This window comes from Mobula hypostoma, chromosome 3, assembly GCF_963921235.1.
Source record: "Mobula hypostoma chromosome 3, sMobHyp1.1, whole genome shotgun sequence".
In the NCBI taxonomy this organism is placed as follows: Eukaryota; Metazoa; Chordata; class Chondrichthyes; order Myliobatiformes; family Myliobatidae; genus Mobula; species Mobula hypostoma.
The window spans coordinates 128527978-128550143 of record NC_086099.1 but is presented as its reverse complement, the minus strand read 5'-3'; the positions used below and the strand labels follow the sequence as shown (position 1 = coordinate 128550143).

The 22166-nt window shown below is 42.6% G+C and overlaps 1 long non-coding RNA gene across 1 annotated transcript in view; it reads right to left on the bottom strand.

Annotated features, from left to right (window-relative positions):
- Positions 1 to 5031: 5031 nt before the first annotated feature.
- LOC134343537 (uncharacterized) overlaps positions 5032 to 22166 on the bottom strand; it is a 50962-nt gene continuing 33827 nt past the window's right edge. The window contains exon 3 of the long non-coding RNA XR_010017253.1: positions 5032 to 5499. This is a non-coding gene — a long non-coding RNA (uncharacterized LOC134343537). The remainder of the gene's footprint in view (positions 5500 to 22166) is intronic.

The window sequence follows — 22166 nt, the reverse complement described above, 5'->3', positions numbered from 1 at the left end:
CGAGAGCATGCAACTTGATTTTATTTGCCACTGTGATACCAATATCTAATGATTTGTGCAGCCAATCACTTGGGAATTTTTGTGACAAGATGTTGTCTGTGAATTACACAATAAATGGTAAATATCTTAGGTACATCTCTTTTCAGGAAAGCAATAACCCCACAGTGCCCCTTGCCTGTAGCTGAAATCTGTGACTGTGATCAAGGTCACTGGAGAGACACTGAAGCTGGTGATATAGAAATCTTTAGTCATCATGACAAACAGGCGTTCTTCAGGAAACACTAAAAGTAGAGGCTCACAAACCCAAAGGTGTATTTTGTGAGACATACACTGTGACAATTCCTCAACTTTGTAATGTTCATTTAAAAAAAACTAAACCTCAATCAATGCATTAACAATACTCAATATTGGAACATCTGGACAGTGAAGATGCACACATCAGGATGCTCTTTATGGACTACAGCTCAGCATTCAATACCATTATCCTCTCAAAACTAATCAATAAGCTCCAAGACCTCGGCCTCAATACCTCCTTGTGCAATTGGATCCTGGCTTTCCTCGCTTATAGACTTCAGTCAGTTTGAATTGGCAACAACATCTCCTCCACAATCTCCATCAGCACAAGTGCACCACAGTGTGCTTAGCCCCCTGATCTACTCACTTTACACCTATGACTGTGTGGCTAAGCACGGGTAAAGCCCTCCCACCACTGAGCATAGCTACATGTAACATTGCCATAGAAAGTCAGCATCCATCATCAGAGGTCCTCACTGCCTGGTCCATGCTCTATTCTCACTGCTGACATCAGATAGAAGGTACAGGAGCCTCAGGACTCACACCACTAGGTTCAAGACCAGTTACTAGGCTTGAAGGGCTGAATGGCCTACTCCTGCACCTATATTCTGCTACCCCTTAAACATCAGGAGAATAAAAGGGGATAACTACACTCACTTGCCTAAACAATGAGGTATTTCACACCACCAATTAACTCATTTTCAAGGACTCTTTATCTCACTATCTCATGTTCTTGTTATTTATTACAATTTATTTATATCTGCATTTGCACAGTTTGTTGTCTTCTACACTCTAGTTGATTTTTCATTGATCCTGTTACAGTTACTATCCTACAGATTTGATGAGTATGCCCACAGGAAAATGAATCTCAGGGTTGTATAATGTGACATATATGTATTCTGACAATAAAATTTACTTTGAACTTTTGAACTTTGAACTTTAACCTTATGGAACATTCTTTTCAGAAAAGCAATGTTTCAGGTTACTGCTCAAGAGTTCCAATCTTCCTCAAAAGACAGAAATTTCAAATTCTCAATTTCAGTATACACAGATCACCAATTTCCCAAAATCCAAAATGTCAATTTCTTTCCAAATGTAGGAATCTGATATCCGAAATAGAGACACACCCACATTTCCATCATCTTAACCTGGATTCCTCATAGTGTGAAATCCAGGTTTCTCTCTCTCCAATACCCATTCCAAAGCAAAGAAATAATTATACACCAATTTAAAACACAGGTAAAACAAAACAAAATCAATGTTTGCAGTGTTCTTCCTTCACAAGTTAACTGAAAAATACTTGGAACAAGCATTTAATGCACAATAAACATATTCCAATAAACAGAGGAAAAGAAAAGATGGAGGGATGGGGGCCCTCACAATTGCTTGAGACTTTTTAAGATAAGAAGTCCTTAAATCCTTATAAGAAGTGTTATAGTCCGGGGGGGGGGGGGGGTGATGGGGATAAGCTCCCTGTGCCTATTAAATGCACCCAATGGTGTGCACCTCAAATAGCCTCTGACGACCAGGTCCAGCTCCTGTGTGGCTTAGCTACTAAGCCCAGAGGAACCTGACTGGAGAAGGGGCAAAGGTGGATTACTGGTGCTTTAAAACCATTCGCCTCGGGCAGATGGGGCTCGTCAGCTATGGTTGGCACATCTCTCTCTCTCTCACACACACACACACACTCACATGCAAATGTGCAGCCATCCTCATAACAAACAAAATTCCAGCATTTGCCACTGAGCTTTCTCAAATTCAAACCTCTGATCTATCGAATGCTGATTATACGACCTGTTTGTCTTACAGTCTTGGGCAGTCTGTCCTACATTAGAACAACTCAACTTTCTAGGAACATCCTTTAGTCCAGACTCTTGCTTCCATTTATGTCTGGGGAATGTTCATGTGGGTTTATATGGCTCTTTTAATTGAGCCTGCTCTGACTGGTTCACAACCTTGTTTGTATTCAGCCTGTACTCCAGGGGCCACCTGACATAATCTAGATACATCACCCTGGTTCCGGGCTCTGCTGATTGGGGCTGCGGTGACCATATTGTCCACTCTGTAAGTCGTATGTGTTTGCTGGCCCTGATTTGTCCATGTAATCTGTCCCTTCCCAGAGTCTCTGACAGCATCTGCCTTACTAAGTGCATCTATCTCCGAAGGCAGTTTCTTCATTGCTTGGGCACACCTAGAAATCCACTGGAGCATGCACTCCCTCTATCACCGGTACTTGAAGCTCACTTCTACCTGGCCTCAGCTTACACTTAAGTTAAAAATCCTCCCCAGTTGTGGGCAAGGGTAGGTCAGTTATGGCTATTGAAACTCCAAGTCACTAACATATCACATTGCTGGCCCCCTACTAAAGGTCTTGTGTACATCCAGGGGTACTGGCAGCAGGGGCTGCCGATAGCTGCTGTCTTTACTAATTCTATAACCTGGTTAGTGATAAATGCAGGTAGAGAAGGTTCTGCTGTGGTTTCTTCCTGTCTTGGTGTTTGAATGCCATGCCTTCTTTCCTTCTTATGACATTTCCTCTGACCATAGCCTAAGAAGCCATAGCTGTAACAAACCATTGCCTTTACGCTTCTCTGCCTGTTCTGGCAGCTCTTTACTAGGCGCCCTGGTTGCTGGCACACAAAGCTAGTCCTCTGTGTCCTTGAAGCAGCTACATTCAGTACATCCACATTACGACTTCTCTTCCCTCTCTTTTGGTCTAGTTTCCGGCCCATGAAACTATTGTGGACTAGGTGGATCCCACATTTATTCCCAAGTCTAAAACTTACTGGTGGGCTGAGCTCAGCCCTTCCTTGAGCATTTTAGACTAAAAGACGGCCACCCAGTGGCACTGATGCCAATCATCATGAATTAAAGAGCTACCACCAGCTGGCACAGATGCCAATCATCATGACGTGCTTGAACAGCTGGTAATAGCACATTTAAAACTCCATTCCTGCCACATTGGACACTCACCAATATGCTTACTGACAGAGCCACTCTACGAAAGATACCAAGGCATCTGTTATGCACGTGGCCCTGAAGACAAGCACACATGTTAGAACGCTGTTTTTGGATTTCAGTTCAGCATCCAATACTATTGTCTTATAGGCTCTGCTGAACAAACTCATATTCCTTGGTTGTGTACACCACTGGGTAACTGGGTGCTAGACTCGCTGAGCAACAGACCTCAGATAGTTAGGATGCACAACCGCTGCTCCGTCCCCATCACCCTCAACATGGTGCTCCCCAGGGTTGTGTGCTGAGCGCACCGCTGTACACTGCTCACACATGACTGCATGGCCAAACACATGATTGTAATCACATTGTCAAGCTCACCGATGACACAACAGCGGTGGGGCTCATCACTGACAACGATGTGACAGCCTACAGAGAGGAGGTGCAAGAGCTTGAGGTCTAGTGCCAGGAAAGTAACCTCTTCTTTAACGTCAACAAGACAATGGATTTGGTGCTGACTTCAGGAGAACTCGCATCATGCACATCCCCCTTTTCATCAGCGGCACAGCAGTGGAAAGGGCAAGCAGTTTCAAACACCTGGGAGTCCACATCACACACAACTTCTCATGGTCCCAGAACACATCGTACACAGTCAGGAAAGCTCAACACCTTTACTTTCTGAGGAGGCTGAAGAGAGCTGGACTTTGTCCATCCATCCATACTTACATCATTCTACAGATGTGTAGTAGAGAGCATCCTGACAGTGGCATCTCTGCTTGGTACGGAAACTGCACTGCAGTGGACAGAATGGTTTTACAACAGGTAGTCAAGACTGCCCAGCGTATCACTGGCACTAGCCTACCCACCATCAAAGGCATATCTATAGAAAGGTGCTGGAAAAGGGTCATGAAGGATCCCAACCAGCCTGTTCATGGATTGTTTGTCCCACTCGCATCAGGGAAGAGGCTACGTAGCATCCATGTCAGGCCACCAGACTCAAAAGCAGTTACTTTTCCCAAGCAGTAAGGCTGGTCAACACCTCCACTTATTAAGTCCATCACTACTTTATTATTTCTTGTCAGTCACCTTATGTACAGACTAGTGTCACTTTATGAACATACAATCTATTTATATAAGCTATCTTATGTATTTATATGTATTGTGTTTTTCTATTATTATTTTTGTGTTCTTTTTCTTATTATGTTTTTTTTGTGCTGCATTGGATCAGTAGAAACAGTTATTTTGTCCTCCATTGTACTTGTGTCCAGGAAATTACATTGAACAGTCTTGAATCTTGAACATTTCTGGAAGACTGCATCATCCCTCCTCAGAAAGTCCAGTTCCAAGTATTCCTCACAGGCTCGGTACTTTCACTCTGCATAGTCCATCAGCTTCCTGAATAACTGGACACTATCATTCCCCAGTTACTCTCACCTCCTCCTAATTGCTGCCTCACTTCTTCATTAAAGTTCTGATAACTCTCCTCATTACTGGCGTTATTACTAGTTGCCCATATTCCATCCCACACCTCTGGGGCCAGACTGTCTCACATATTCTCTGGGCATTTAGCTTTAACCAATATCAACAGGTACATTTAATGTCAGAGGAATATATACAATATGCATCCTAAAATTCTTTTTCTTCACAAACATCTACGAAAACAGAGGAGTGCCCCAAAGAATGAATGACAGTTACATGTTAGAACCCCAAAGCCCCCCCCAACTCCCCCTCCAATGCATAAGCAGCAGCCAAGCAACAATCCCCCTCCACTTCCAGCAAAAAAGCATTGGCACCCCCCACCGAGCACTCAAGCATGCAGCAAAGCACCAATAAAGACACAGACTTGCAGTACCCCAAAGACTACTCGTTCACCCGGTATTCTACATGTAACAGGCTCTCTCTCTCTCTCTCTCTCTCTCCCTCATTAACAAGGGAAAAGAGATGTCCCCATTTCACAGCGAGAGGGGAGACATAACAAAAAAACTCGCTGATTTATGGTGTTAAAAGTCTGTTGCATTGCTTTTTCCGAGTGCTGTGCCCAAAGGTCTCTGGTCTCTGGGCACACAACCAGCTCGCTGCTTTTGCTGATCCGTATACTCCCACGACACATCAGGCAACAGCTCCGGCCTTGAATCAGCCCATCTCCAGAGCCATGAAAATCCGGCTCCCTTGACATATTGAAAAGCTGGTCCCGTTTCCACAAAGAACCGAAGTCAGTGTGTAACTCCAGGTCAGGGTCTTCAAAGGAACCTTAAAAGAGAAAAAAAAGATATCAAAGATAGAAATAAAGCTGTTTCTGAAGACGCAGCAAAGGAGTCGCTGTTAGACACCATCATCCTCCTAAGCTCCACCCATGTGTGTATGTCTTTGGGGTTAATCTAGTGGAACCATAGTACATTACAGCACAGAAACAGGCCTTTTGGACCTTCTTGGCTGTGCGGAACCATTTTTCTGCCTAGTCCCACCGACCTGCACCTGGATCATATCCCTCCATACACCTCTCATCCATGTACCTGTCCAAGGTTTTCTTAAATGTTAAAAGTGAGCCCGCATTTACCACTTCATCTGGCAGCTCATTCCACACTCCCTTTCAATCTTTTTTATTGATTTAAAAGAATAAGGATAAATACAAACCAGAGGAGAGGTTATCTCAAATACATATTTCAATAATAATACAAAGAAAGGGGCATACACTGTCAAAATCATATATAGTATTAAGCTAATAGAAAGAGAAAAGAGAACCACTTCTCCTCTTAACAGTTCATAGGAAAAGAAGATTCAAAATTTTCTATTATTGAGAGAGAAAAAACAACTAAGCTAACCTAAAACAAAAAAAAAAGAGAGGACTCGGCAGTCCATTTTGAGGATACAGTTAAAAGAAAAAGGGAAAATCCTTCTGATCAAATCTAAAAATTCGTGGAGAAAAGAGAGTAATTAACTGAAAAAGTAAAAAGAATTAGATCATATGAAAATATTGAATAAAAGGTCACCAAATTTGCTCAAATTTAAAAGACATATCAAACGTCTGACTTCTTATTATCTCCAAACTTAAACAAGACATAATGGAGGAGAGCCAAAAAAAAAGTAGGTGGATTGGGATCCTTCCAGTACAATAGAATAGCTCTCCTAGCCAATAAAGTTGAGAAAGCTATCATGCCTTGAGAGGAAGCAGGAATGTTTCCTGCTTCCGTTGGAATAACCCCAAAGATTGCCGTAAGTCATTCCACATTCCCACCACTCTCTGTGTGAAGAAGCCCCCCCAATGTTCCCTTTAAACTTCCCCCCTTCACCCTTAACCCATATCCTCTGGTTTTTTTCTCCCCTAGCCTCAGTGGAAAAAGTCTGCTTGCATTCAGTCTATCTATACCCATCATAATTTTATATACCTCTATCAAATCTCCCCTCATTCTTCTACGCTCCAGGGAATAAAGTCCTAACCTATTTAACCTTTCTCTGTAACTGAGTTTCTCAAGTCCTGGCAACATCCTTGTAAACCTTCTCTGCACTCTTTCAACCTTATTAATATCCTTCCTGTAATTTTGTGACCAAAACTGCACACAATACTCCAAATTCGGTCTCACCAATGCCTTATACAACCTCACCATAACATTCCAACTCTTATACTGAATACTTTGATTTATAAAGGCCAATGTACCAAAAGCTCTCTTTACGACCCTATCTACCTGTGATGCCACTTTTAGGGTATTTTGTATCTGTATTCCTCTGTTCTACTGCACTCCTCAGTGCCCTACCATTTAACTTGTATGTTCTCCCTTGGTTTGTCCTTCCAAAGTGCAAAACCTTACACTTGTCTGTATTAAACTCCATCTACCATTTTTCAGCCCATTTTTCCAGCTGGTCCAAATCCCTCTGCAAGCTTTGAAAACCTTCCTCACTGTCCACTACACCTCCAATCTTTGTATCATCAGCAAATTTGCTGATCCAATTTATCAAATTATGATCCAGATCATTGATATAGACGACAAATAACAATGGACCCAGCACTGATCCCTATGGCACACCACTAGTCACAGGCCTCCACTCAGAGAAGCAATCCTCCACTACCACTCTTTGGCTTCTTCCATTGAGCCAATGTCTAATCCAATTTACCACCTCTCCATGTATACCTAGCAACTGAATCTTCCTAACTAACCTCCCATGTGGGACCTTGTCAAAGGCCTTACTGAAGTCCATGTAGACAATATCCACTGCCTTCCCTTCATCCACTTTCCTGGTAACCTCCTTGAAAAACTCTAATAGATTGGTTAAACATGACCTACCACGCACAAAACCATGTTGACTCTCCCTAATAAGTCCCTGTCTATCCAAATACTTGTAGATCCTATCTCTCAGTACTCCTTCCAATAATTTACCTACTACTGACGTCAAACTTACCGGCCTATAATTTCCCGGATTAGTTTTAGAGCCTCTTTTAAGCAATGGAACAACATGAGCTATCCTCCAATCCTCCAGCACCTCACCCGTAGATACCGACATTTTAAATACATCTGCCAGGGCCCCTGCAATTTCAACACTAGTCTCCTTCAAGGTCCAAGGGAATACCTTGTCAGGTCCTGGGGATTTATCTACTCTGATTTGCCTCAAGATAGCAAGCACCTCCTCCTCTTCAATCTGTATAGGTTTCATGACCTCAGCACTTGTTTACTTTATTTCCATAGACTCCATGCCAGCTTCCTGAGTAAATACAGACGCAAAAAACCCAATTAAGATCTCCCCCATTTCTTTTGGTTCCGTACATAGCCAACGACTCTGATCTTCAAGAGGACTAATTTTATCCCTTACTATCCTTTTGCTCTTAATATACCTGTAGAAGCTCTTTGGATTATCCTTCACCTTGACTGCCAAAGCAACCTAATGTCTTCTTTTAGCCCTCCTGATTTCTTTCTTAAGTATTTGGTGGACTTCGATCATTTCTTCTAACTTACACCAAAGTTCTGCGTGGCCACATGCAACTGTAAGGGAAGGCAATTTGGATAGAATGCTTTGCTTTTCCCCTGGGGTGAAGGGATTGTGGATGGTGAGATGAGTATGAGTGGCCAGCTGGGTTCATTGGAGTTCTCAGCCGGCCATCGCCTGGTCTGTATATGCGTCATTCCGACAGGCAGTACTGGGATGACTGTGGGCTCTTTTCCACTTGTCAGCTTCCTGGTCCAGCACTTCCCAGTTTACCTCATTGCCTTCCTCAGCAGTTATTCCCATGGGTGTGCCTGGTGAACTCTCACCTGCTGGTCCTCACCTCTCAGTCTGACCAGATCCCTCATTCATTCTTGTATTGTTCTAATAGTTCTGCCGGTTTTCACCCACATCCCTCTCCCTGTGTGTAAATGGTGTAATTGTTCCTTCAGTCTGTCCAGCTCTGCTTGTACACTGTCTCACTATTCTCTGTGTTCATCCCTTTCCTTCTGTAGCACTACTCTGTGATCACAGACACTATGTTTTCCCTTGCAAAGATTACAGCTGGGAGCTTAATGTCCAAGGATACACATTGTATCGAAAGGAGAGGTAGGAAGGCAGAAGGGGCAGCATGGCTCTGTTGGTAAAAAATGAAATCAAATCATTAGAAAGAGGTGACATAGGGTCAGAAGGTGTTGAGTCATTGTGGATAAAGCTATGGAAATGCAAGGGTAAAAAGATGGGATTTGTATACAGGCGCCTTAACAGTAGTAAGAATATGGTCCACAAATTACAATGGGAGATAGAAAATGCATGACAAAAGTGCAATGTTGCAATAGTCATGGGGGATTTCAAAATGCAGGTAGATTGGGAAATTCAGATTGGTGCTAGATTCCAAGAGGGGGAGTTTCTAGAATGCCTACAGGATGGCTTTATAGAGCAATTCCTGGTTGAGCCCACTAGGGGATCGGCTATTCTGGATTGAGCGCTGTGCAATGAACTGGAATTGATTATAGAGATTAAGGTAAAAGAACCCTGAGGGAAAGTGACCATAATATGATTTAATTCACCCTGAAGTTTGAGAAGCAGAAGCTAAAGTCAGATGTATCAGTATTAGAGTGGAGTAAAGGGTATTACAAAGGCATTAGAGAGGAGTTGGTCGGCTTTGACTGGAGAAGAACGCTGGCAGGGATGACAGCAGAACAGCAATGGCTGGAATTTCTGCAAGAACTTTGGAAGGCACAGGATATATATACACATCCTAAAGAAGAAGAGTAATTCTAAAGGAAGATGACACAACCATGGCTAAGAAGGGAAGTCAAAGCCAACATAAAAGCCAAAGAGAGGGCATATAATAGAGCAAAAATTAATGGGAAGTTAGAGGCTTGGGAAGCTTTTAAAAACCAACAGAAGGCAACTAAAAAGTCATTAAGAAGGTAAAGATGGAATACAAAAGTAAGCCAGCCAATAATATTAAAGAGAATGGCAAAAGATTCTTCAGATACATGAAGTGTAAAGGCGAGAGTGGATTTTGGACCACTGGAAGACAATGCTGGGGAGGTAGTAATGAGGAAAAAGGAAATGGTGAACCAGCTGAGTAAGTGTTTTGCATCAGTCTTCGCTGTGGAAGACACTGGCAGTATGGCAGAGGTTCCAGAATGTTAGGGGGCAGAAGTGTGTGAAGTTACCTTTACTAAGGAGAAGGTTCTTGAGAAACTGGAAGGTCTGAATGTAGAAAAGTCACCTGGACCAGATGGTGTACACCCCGGGGCTCTGAAAGAGGTGGCTGAAGAGACTGTGGAGGCACTAGTAATGATCTTTCAATAATCACTAGATTCTGGAATAGTTCCGGAAGACTGAAAATTTGCAAATGTCACTTCATTCTTCAAGAAGGGAAAGAGGCAGAAGAAAGGAAATTATAGGCCAGTTAGTCTGACCTCAGTGATTGGGAAGATGTTGGAGTTGATTATTAAAGATCTGCTTTTGGGGTACTTGGAGACACATGATAAAATAGGCATAATTTCCTCAAGGGAAAATCCTGCCCAACAAATCTGTTGGAATTATTTGAAGAAATAACAAGCAGGATAGACAAAGGAAAATCAGTTGATGTTGGGCACTTAGACTTTCAGAAGGCCTTTGACAAGGTGCCATCCATGAGGCCGCTTAACAAATTACAAGCGCATAGAATTACAGGAAAGGTTCTGGCACGGATAAGGCAGTGGTTGATTGGAAGGAAGCAAAAAGTGGGAATAAAGGGTGCCTTTTCTGGAAGGTTGCCAGTGGTGTTCCACAGGGGCCTGTGTTGGGACCACTTCTTTTTAGCTTGTATGTCAATGACTTGGATTGCAGAATTCAAAGTACATTTATTATCAAAATATGTACCCATTATACAACCTTGAGATTTGTTTCCTAACAGGCAGCAAAGAAACAAAGAAACTCAAAAATAAACCTCATATATATGTTTTAAAAACTATTGTCAAGCCCATAAAAAATAAAATAACTCAAGAAAAAGACACTGAAACATCCAATGTGTAATGAGAAAAAACATCATGCAAACAGTAACTGTGAGCAGATAGTGATTCTGAAATGAAATCCGTAGAGAGAGTCTGAGACCCATAGTTCAGCGCAGAGCAGAATAAACGTCTTGGAGCAGCATTCTGAATTGGCCCGTACCTCACCTCGGACCCCGGCACCCTGACCTTTTCAATCCGGCCTGGTGTTTAGCTCTCTGACCAAACAATAGGTTCCGACGCTTTGAGCAATGATCTGAACCAGCCCATACCTTGCTTTGGGCCTTGACACTCTGATCTTTTCAATCTGGCCCAGCACTAATTCTCTGTCCGTACAATGGGTTCTGCCACGTGGCTATGCCAGACTTCACCTCGATTCGGCCTGTAGATTTCTGTTGCGTCAATACGTTCTGGGACCATGGCTTCAATTTGGCTTGTGCCCAATCTTTCACGGTCTTCCAAGCTCTCGGTGATGGGCTTACTGCCTCACCTTGGTTCTGCCTCATCGAATTGCCTCCAAGTCAAAGTGAAGCTACAGACTTGCGATGAATGTTTGCCAGAAAAGGTGTGGTTAACAATGTACTTAGTTGCTTGTTTCATTAGCTACCAACCAGAAGTCGCTGAGGTTCACCAGCACCATCTTAAAACATTAAGAATTGATGGCTTTGTTGCAAAGTTTGCAGATGATACAAATACAGATGGAGAGGCAGGTAGTTTTGAGGAAGTAGAGAGGCTACAGACGGACTTAGATTAGGAGAATGATCAAAGAAGTGGCAGATGGAATATGGTGTTGGGAAGTGTATGTTCATGTTCTTTGGTAAATGAAATGAGAATGACTATTTTCTAAATGGAGAAAACATACAAAAAACTGAGGTGCAAAGGGACTTGGGAGTGCTTGTACAGGATTCCCTAGAGATTAGTTTGCAGGTTGGTGAGGAAGGCAAATGCAATGTTCACATTCAGTTCAAGAGGACTAGAATATAAAAGCAAGGATGTAATGCTGAAACTTTCTAAGAGCACTGGTGAGGCCTCACATGGAGTATTGTGAAAAGTTTTGGGCCCCTTATCTTAAAAGGAGTATAGAAATCATACTAGCTAACTCTACTACAGTAGTGAATACCAGATAGGCTCCCAGAAATAACACGATTTCTTCAGTCCATGTTTCTATGATTTGCCAAATACAGAAGGGTCACATTGCTTTTCAACAACTATTGTCAAGTCAGATTTCCTTTTCTTCTTTGAACATGTGCAGCTTTCCCACTTGGAAGTGACTGAATGTGTCTACCCAAAGGTTTTTTTAACTGGATTCCACTCAATGACCAAACAACTTTTCCTTTTTCCTCCTTTTATCTTTCACAAGTGCGGCAGTTTGATAGTTCCATTAGTTCCATCAACCATTAGCCATTAGCCATTAATCATTAGATATTAGCCACCAGCCATTAGTCATTAGATATTAGACATTAGTCACTAGTCCCTAGATATTAGTCACTAACAACAGGAATTCTGCAGATGCTGGAAATTCAAGCAACACACATCAAAGTTGCTGGTGAACGCAGCAGGCCAGCCAGCATCTCTAGGAAGAGGTACAGACGACGTTTCAGGCCGAGACCCTTTGAAGCGTCCCTTCGAAGACCTGACGAAGGGTCTCAGCCTGAAACGTCGACTGTACCTCTTCCTAGAGATGCTGCCTGGCCTGCTGCGTTCACCAGCAACTTTGATGTGTGTTGCAGATATTAGTCACTAGTCACTAGACATTAGTCATTAGGTGAAAAAATTGGCTACCTCTCCGGACTTTGTAGATGGATTCGACCTGCACAATCTCCGCTCCCTAACAGACCATTATGTTTTCAAAGCCGGTGCCCTCCTGAAGGTTCCCGAACTCCTCTTAAACCTCACGCCATTTCCCAGAAGCTCCTGCGCGCGATGATCTCCGTGACGTGAAGCTGGCGCTAACCCAAAACACAGTAACAGCAGTGCTCTTTTCCATGAAACAGTTCCTCAAGTTATTTAAAGTTCAGCATCTCACCACAGATTCCAACGCTGCTCACGGACTGCCGTTGTGACGCTGTGGGGTCTCCCCGATATTCTGGGCAGAAGCAGCACGTCAGGCAGTGGGTTCCATCCAGTCTATCAGTGGATTCTTGCTATTACTTTAAAATTTTATTTTCTTTTGCCTCTAGGTCCCAATATTTTCTAGAAACTCTAGTTTGACTTGACAACTATGATGATCTTTAAGTTTAAGAGAATAGTCGATTAGCAAAAGATGACATGATTACGTGATCATGGTTATCAATTACGAGGCACTGAGACTCAAATGCTTATAATAAGTAATTCAATTCTCTAGTTCAGCCTGTAACCTCTCAGTTGCCCCCCTTGCAATTGAGGTATCCTCGACGACTCCCCTTATCTTTATCTCCTTCTTAGAAATTCCAACCACTCTCAGGGGAGTGACATCGCCCACTTTGGAAACCACTGATCTGGATTATGTTGAATTGTTAGACAACTTTCATAACTTCTCACTCTATCATCAGTTTTAATTCACCTGCATAATTACTAATCAATCCACCTACATTCTCATCTGAATCATTAATATAAATGATGACCAATAAAGGACCCAGCATCAATCCCTATGGCACACCCTGTGGTCAAGACTCTGATCTCAATAGTGACTGTCCACCATCACCTTCTTCCTCTTACCAGCAAACCTTGTACCCAATTTCCAATCTTACCCTGGATCCCTTGTATTCCAATATTCTGGACTGGTCTACTATTAGATTATAAAAGTCAAAGACAGATGGATGGTCCATTATTAAAGAAAACAATTAAGTCCAGTCTTATTCCACAAGGTAAACTTAGGCTTATATTGGTCATCCCAATTTTACTTGCTTCATCACTAACAACCTTCCTACCACTAGCAAAGAACTCAAGGTCTAAATTTCTCTCCATTATCTTCCTGTCTCTCTAATCTTTGGTCAGGTGGCACAGTCCCCATACAGCTCCATCTGCTTGGGTTCAGTCCTGATCTCCATTTCCTCCTCTGTGGGTTTTGCATGTTCTCACTGTGACCGAGTGGGATTCCCATTCCCCTGGTTGCTTCAATTTCCTATCACATCCCAAAGATGAGTGGGTTAGTAAGCTGAACTGACCACAGTAAATTACCCATGGTGTGTCGTGGGTCGTACAATTTTGGAGAGGTTGATGGGAACATGGGGAAAATAAGCTACAGAGGAACTTGTGTGGAATGAATTTCCTCTGTAAGCTAGCATGGATTTGATGGGATGGAATGGCCTCCTTCAAAGTCATGAGAAAGTATGGAATAACTGACTCTCCTTTGTCGTAGCTTACAGACCTGATCCAGGGTCTCAACCTGATGCGCCGACTATCCCTTTGGCTCATAGACACTGTCTGACCCATTGAGTTCCTCCACTAGTTTGATTTTATTTTGCTCCAGATTTCAGTATCTGCAGTCTTGTGTGTCTCTGGCTTTCGGTCATCTTTCCTAATTTCTTCTTTTACGCTCAGTATGAGACTTGACTTTGACAACACTTTTGTCAAGTACTTTGGGATGATTATATGTATCAGAAAACACACCTGATTCTGGTTACCGTGATTAGCTCAACTGCAAGGTAAGTCTTCTTGTCTGGTCCTAAGTGGAGACTGTATTGGGCTATCTATTTATGGAAGGCGTGAACAACGAGTCGACTCCTGCCCTTGACTAGATGCCTATGTTTTTATTCTTGTCCTCTCGAAATGAATGATAACATTGCATTTGACTTCTTACTACTAACACAACCTGCAAGTTAACCTTTAAGTTACCCTGAATCCTCTCACACTTCTGATTTCTGAATTTGCTCCCCATTTAGAAAGTAGTCCATGCCCTAATTCTGTGCACAGAAGATGACCATACACTCCATTACACTGTGTTCCATCTGTCACTTCTTTGGCCATTCTCCTAATCTGTCTAAGTCTTTCTGCAGACCTGCTTCCTGAGCACTACCTGTCCCTCCATCTATCTTTGCATCAACCGCAAACTTGGCCACAATTCTGTATCCAGATCATTAAGGTGAGAAGTAGCCGCACCAACACCAACCCCTGCGTAACATCACTAGTCACTGATAGCCAACAGCAAAGGCCAACTTTATTCCCACTCTTTGCCTTCTGCTAGCCGGCCAATATTCTGTCCAGACTAGTATATTTCCTGTAATACAATGAGCTCTTACCTTGTTCAGCAGCCTTATATGTGTCTTCTGAAAGTCCAAGTAAACAGCATTCACTAACAAAGACTGACAAACAACCAATGTACAAAATGATAAACTGTGCAAATGAAAATAATACTGAGAACATGAGCTGTAAAAATCCTTGAAAGTGAGACTGTATGTTGTAGAATCAGTTCAGGATAGAGCTGAATTATGTAATTTACATTGTTTCAAGAGCCTGATGGTTGTACGGTAATCACTGTTCCTGAACCTGGTGGGGGTGTGGGACCTAAGGCTTCTCTACCTCCTGCCCAATGGTAGTAGCAAGAAGAGGGCATGGCCTGGATGATGGGGATCTTTGATGATAAATACTGCTTTCTTGAGGTGACACTACATGTAAATGTAATGGATGGTGAAGGAAATGCTGGAAATGCTCAAAAGGTCAGACAGCATCTGCGGGAAGAGAAACAGAGTTAGCACTACAAGCCAAAGATCATGACATGGAAAATAGAGAACAGCAAGACAGCTTTAAGTTGCAGAAATGTTGGGGGCGGAATAGTGCTCAGGAAGCAGGGTATGCAGAAAGACTTGGACAGATTAGGAGAATGGATGAATAAGTGACAGATGGAAATATCCTTGAAAGAGTGAGGTCATGGTTATCATGGTGATCAATGGTGTTTGATGGATTAATGGTGGCAATTAGAGCAATAATGTAAGGGAGGGTAACTTGTTGCAGAATGTAGGGCTGTAGGACTTGCCTGGCAGGTGAGGCTATGCTAATGGAGATAGAAAAACTGAGCCAATGTCACAGGCGGACAACAAACTGATCAAAAGACTTCATGACTTGTCCCTGTGAAATCTGTGCCCCTATGATTTTTCTTAAAGCTCTCCTGGTCACCAGGCAGGTCAGACAACCTAACTCTAATGCTCAGCCTGCTGTTACTTAATTCTTGCCAATGTAGGCTTCAATGTCCCTCACCTAGGAATAGGGTAAAAAACAAATTTCTCTCCTCTTCTAGTTGCCTGTTGAAGGTGTGTGTTTATGTGTAATCAGTGAGTGACGGTGGAATGTGTGTGGAAGGATGGATCTACGATGTTAAGCTGGTCAGGCCCACTGTACTTCACCTGACCTCCATGTTCCATGGAGGTCAGCTGACAGCCATCAGGAACTGAATCTCAGCAAGAGCAATCCTTTGAGGAGATGAAGGGTGAAAAAACTGGTACAGGAAAAGAAATTTTGGACCTGATGAGACGGGAGTGTGGCAGTGGTCTTATCATCTAACTTCTCTTTTAAGGCTGCAGATTCCCCATGGCAACCTTAGAAAATGCAACTGGACAGGGCTCTCCTACTGTGAATAAGAGCACGACATTAAATTGCCTGAATCGACTCCCCTCAGTGATCAAGAGCCAATTTGCAAACTAGTGCCATTAGTGCCAAGGCTGGGTGAAAGATGTCCTGGGCACTCAGCATGTTCCCAGCAAAGAAACAGCAGGAGACATTAAAGAGACACAGAGTTTGAATGCAATACAAGCACAACCTCTTATTAAAAACCTACTGCTCACAAAGTTCAGCGTCAAACGCACACATTAAGCATTCACTATTTCATTGTTGTCATCCTCCATTGCAAGTACACTGAACTGAGAAATAAAAATAGCTTTATCATTTGGTCAAATGGAAAGGGGAGTGGGTACAGCAAAATGAACTGGGATTTACAGGAATCTATCAATAAAAAGGCATAGGAGCAGAATTAGGACATTCAGCTCATCAAGTCTACTCCACCATTCGATCATGCCGATTTATTATCCCTTTCAATCCCATTCTCCACCCTTATCCCTGTAAGCTTTGATGACCTGATTAATCAAGAACTTATCAACCTCTGTTTTAAATATACTGCATCCAAATACTTGGTTTCCATAGCCATCTGTGGCAGTGAATGTTACAGATTCACCACCTCTGGTCTGAAGAAATTCATCCTCATCTCTGTTCTGGAGGGAAGTTCTGAAGCTGTGCCTTCTGATCCTAGACTCCCCCAGTACCAAAAACATCCTCTCCATGTCCACTCTATCAAGGCATTTTCAATATTTGGTATGTTTAAAAAAGATCATCCTCATTCTTCTAAACTCCAGTGAATACAGGCCCAGAGTCATCAAATGCTCCTCATTCCTTAACCCTTTCACTCCCAGGATAATTCTCATCAACCTTCTTTGCACCCTCTCAATGCTAGCATAATTTTTTTTGATAGGGAACCAAAACTGCTCACAACACTCTAAATGTAGTCTGATCAATGTCTTATGAACCCTCAGCATCACATCCTTGCCTATATATTCTAATCCACTCAAAATGAATGTCTTTGACTTCCTTACACCGAGTGGCATGGTGGAGATACATCTCTATCAAAGGAGGTATAAGGTCCTCCTTGTCGCCACTAGCCTACAGGTCACCCTTGGGCAATGTGTAGCACCTGCTTGGCCCCTGCCCCCCCCACCCCCCGCCGAGCAAGGTCAAATGCAGCCATGGGAACAGATGGGGATGGCTGTAAGAGCAGCTGGTGCATATCACAAGTCCTGGTCACCACTGACGCCAGGCAGACAGTCTCTGAAGAGTCTTGATAATGGCTCGGGTCACCTGTCTTGTAAAGACACTGCTCAGAAGAAGGCAATGGCAAACTGCTTCTGCAGAAAAATTTGCCAAGAACAAGCATGATCATGGAAAGACCATGATCACCTCCAGTGTATGGCATGACACATAACAAACCAACACCGACTCAGTCTACAAATTAACCTTTCAGTCCCTTTGCACCTCCAATTTCTGAATTTGCTCCCTGTTTTGCAAATATGCTACCCCTTTATTCCTTCTACCAAAGTGCATGACCATACACCTCCCTACATGGTAATCCATCTGCCACCTCTTATTGTCCATTCTCCTAATCTGTCCAAGTACTTCTACAGACTCCAAGTGTCCTCAACTCTATCATCCCCTCCGCCTAACTTTGTATCATCCACAAAGCCATCAATTCCATCATCCAAATCATTAAAGTGTAACATCTAAAGATGTGGTCCCAACGCTGACCCCTGTGGAACACCATTAGTCACTGGCAGCCAACCAGTAAAGGCCCACTTTTCTCCCATTTTTTTTGCCTCCTGCCAGTCAGCCGATTTTCTATCCGTGTTACTATCCTTCCTGTTATACCACGGACTCTTACCTTGTCTCATCTGCGGCACCTTGCCAAAGACCTTCAGAAAATCAAAGTAACCAACATCCACTGACTCTCCTTTGTCTATCCTGTCTGTTATTTCCTCAAAGGATTCCAACTGATTTGTTCGGCAAGATTTCACCTTAAGGAAACCATGCTGACCAGCCTATCTTTACCATGTACCTCAAAGTACCCCGAAACCGCATCCTTAATAATGGACTCTATCATCTCGCCAACCACTGAAGTTGGGCTGACTGGCTTATAATTTCCTGTTTTTTCCCTCCTTCCCTTCTTAAAGAGTGGAGTAACATTTGCAATCTTCCAGCCCTCTGGAACCATTCCAGAAACTAGTGATGCTTGAAAGATCACCACTAATGCCTCTACAATCTCTTCAGCTACCTCTTTAAGAATGCTGGATAGTAGTTCATCTGGAACAACACACACAAAATACTGGAGGGCCTCAGCAGGCCAGGCAGGATCTATGGAAATGAATAAACAGTTGACATTTTAGGCCGAGACTCAGGGTCACAGCTTGAAACATAGACTGTTTATTCAGTTCCATTGAAGCTGCCTGACCTGCTGAGTTCCGCCAGCATTTTGTTTGTGTTGCTCTGGATTTCCAGCACCTGCAGGATATTTTGTGTTTCTAGTCCTTCTGGTCCAGGTGACATATCTACCTTCACCCTAAGCACCTTCTCCTTGACAGTACACTCACTTCTGCGGCAACACCCTTGAATTTCTGCCATACTGTTTGTGTCTTCCATAGCGCAGAATGGGGAAAAATACTTATTCAGTTTGTCAGCCATTTCTTTGTCTCCTGTTAATACCTCATTTTCTAGTGGTCAAATGTCCATTCCTGCCTCTCTTTTTCTCTTTATATATCTGAAAATCTTTGGGTATCTTCTTTTATACTATTGCGTAGCTTACCTTGATATTTCATCTTTTCTCTCCTTATTGATATTTTGTCTTCTGTTGGTTTTTAAAAGCTTCCAAAGCCTTTAGTTTCCCACCGATTTTTACCATATTGTATGCTCCCTCTTTTGCTTTTATGCGTATTTGAATTCCCTTGTTAGCTATGATTGCCTCAACCCCCCTTTAGAATATTTCTTCATTTTTGGGATAAATCTTCTGCCTTGCTCCCAGAAACCCCAGCCATTGCTGCTCTACTATCATCACTCCTAGTGCCTCTTTCCAATCAACTTTAGCCAATTCCTCTCTCATGCCTTCTTTCAATTGTAATACCCATACATCCAATTTTAGCTTCTCCCTCAAAAACTGCAGGGTGAATTCTATCATGTTGTGATCAATGCCTCCGAAGGGTTCACTTACTTTAAGCTCTCTAATCAAATTTGTTTCACTACACAACAGCCAATCTAGAATTGTCTTTTTCCCAGTGGGCTCAAGCACAAGCTTTGCTCATAGGGATTTTACAAATCCTTCTCTTGGGATTCAGTACCAATCTGATTTTCCCAATCTACCTCATAATGAAATCCCCCATGACCATTGCAACACTGCCATTTTTACATCCCTTTTCTATCTCCTATTGTAATTTTTGTCCCACATCCTGGCTGCTATTTGGAGGCTTGTATGTAACTCCCCTCAGGGTCTTTTAACCTACAGAGAGAGATGGACCCAGTGGTTGTGGGATGGACCCAGTGAGAGAGATGGGGCCAGTGAGAGAGTAATGGACACAGTGAGGAATGGACACAGTGGGAGGGATGAACACAGTGAGAGAGATGGATACAGTGAGGAATGGACACAGTGAGAGAGATGGACACAGTGAGGAATGGACACAGTGAGAGGGATGGTCGTCATTGTCGTCGACGTGGCTATCCCTCGAGGTCGAGGATGATGGTCTTCGTTCTGTTGAGCTACTTATGGGCACTCAAGTGGCTTATGAGTCCAATCTTGGCTTTGAAAGTTCTTCCGCATTCAGGACAGGTAGTTCCAGATGGCAGATCAGGCTTTGGTTGCTGCTGCCTCTCTTTCCATGTTCTCCTCTTTTCTTCTAATTCTGCACATCTGTCGGCTTCGAAAGTTGCTGTTCCTTCTCGGATGTTGGCTTGCCAGAGTTTCCTGTCCTTGGCATTGGTTTCCCAATTGTTGATGTCGATGTTACATTTCTTCATGTTGGCTTTTAAGACTTCTTTGAATCTCCTCTGTTGTCCACCTCTTTTACGTTTGCCTTCTTTAAGCTGGGAGTAGATTTGTTTCGGCAGACGTTTGTCTTTCATCTGAACAACGAGACCACTCCATCCTAGTTGGTTCTTGATGACGTAGGCTTCAATGCTTGTTGTTTTGCTTCATTCAGCACACTGACGTTGGTTCTTCAATCTTCCCAGCTGATATTTAAGATGTTTCAAAGGCAGCGTTGATGGAACTTTTCAAGTGCCTTCAGATGTCGTTGGTATGTTATCCAGGTTTCTGATGCATACAGGAGCGTTGGGATTACCAATGCTTTGTACACTAACATTTTGGTGTCTGTTCGGATGTCACGATCATGAAAGACTCTTGTTCGGAGACGTCCAAAAGCTGTTCTAGTGCATTTAAGACAATGTTGGATCTCATCATTAAGAATGAGAGGGATGGACACAGTGAGAGGGATGGACACAGCGAGGAATGGACACAGTGAGAGAGATGAACACAGTGAGAGGGATGGACACAGTGAGAGAAATGGACAGTGGCTGTGGGATGGACCCAGTGAGAGGAAATGACACAGTGAGAGAGATGGACATAGTGAGAGAGATGAACACAGTGGGAGAGATGGACAGTTCTTTAAACATAGAAACATAGAAAACCTACAGCACAATACAGACCCTTCGGCCCACAAAGTTGTGCTGAACATGTCTATACCTTAGAAATTACTAGGCTTACCTATAGCCCTCTATTTTTCTAAGCTCCATGTACCTATCCAAAAGTCTCTTAAAAGACCCTATCGTATCCGCCTCCACCACCGTTGCTGGCAGCCCATTCCATGCACTCACCACTCTCTGAGTAAAAAACTTACCCCTGACATCTCCTCTGTACCTACTCCCCAGCACCTTAAACCTGTGTCCACTTGTGGCAACCATTTCAGCCCTGGGAAAAAGCCTCTGACTATCCACACAATCAATGCCTCTCATCATCTTTTTCTTGTAATTTATTTTTTATTGAAGTTCATCATCGAACAAACATTTCCATAAGACGTATTTCAGATATTGTACATATATATCATATAATTATATTTGCCACAAATCTCCACATAATATTTTTCTGAGGTATACACCTATAGAAAAGAGAGGAAAAAGAACAAGCAAAAGGAGAAAACTATGTACAAGTAGGGAGTGATCTTTTTTTTATGACATATTTATTGATTTGTGAGAATAAAATCAGGCCTATGAGGTGTTATGTAGTTGAACCATTGTTCCCAGTATGAATCAAATTGTTCCAACTTATGATTAACAGATGCTGTTATCTTCTCCATTTTATAAATGTCCATTGCAATTTCCATCCATGTGTTTAAAGTTGGGCTCTCCTATGATAAAGGGTCTTTTTACCAGCCACCAGCAGTATATTCATTAAATATTTATCTCTTTTCAACCATTCTTGAGGTACATATCCAAAAAATATGGTCTTACTTTCTAAGGGTATTTCACATTTAAAAATGTCTTGTGGGGCATTGTGTATCCCACTACAATAGTCTTTGATAACAGGGCAATCCCAGAAAATATGATAATGGTTTGCATTCTAATTTCCACAATTTCTCCAGCAAACAGGGAGGTTACTATCATAATGGGATTTCTGAGAGGGTGTAATAAAATATCTTATCAAGTCTATCCATCCAAACTCCCTCCATTTCTGTGAACTGGTACACTTCCATTGATACATCCATATTACTGTCCATTCTTCCTCAGATATAATTATCCCTCCTTCCTTCCCCAATTTTGTTTTAATGTATGAAGTCAAATGTGTTTTAAGATTTGACAAACCCTTATACACGCTTGAAATGATTCTACTACCGTTATCTGAATTATATGCTTTTCTAAATAGCTCTATGAAACATGTACTTGTCTTGGTTACATTTTTAACCCTCCTATTAACATACTGTCGCATCTGTAGATACC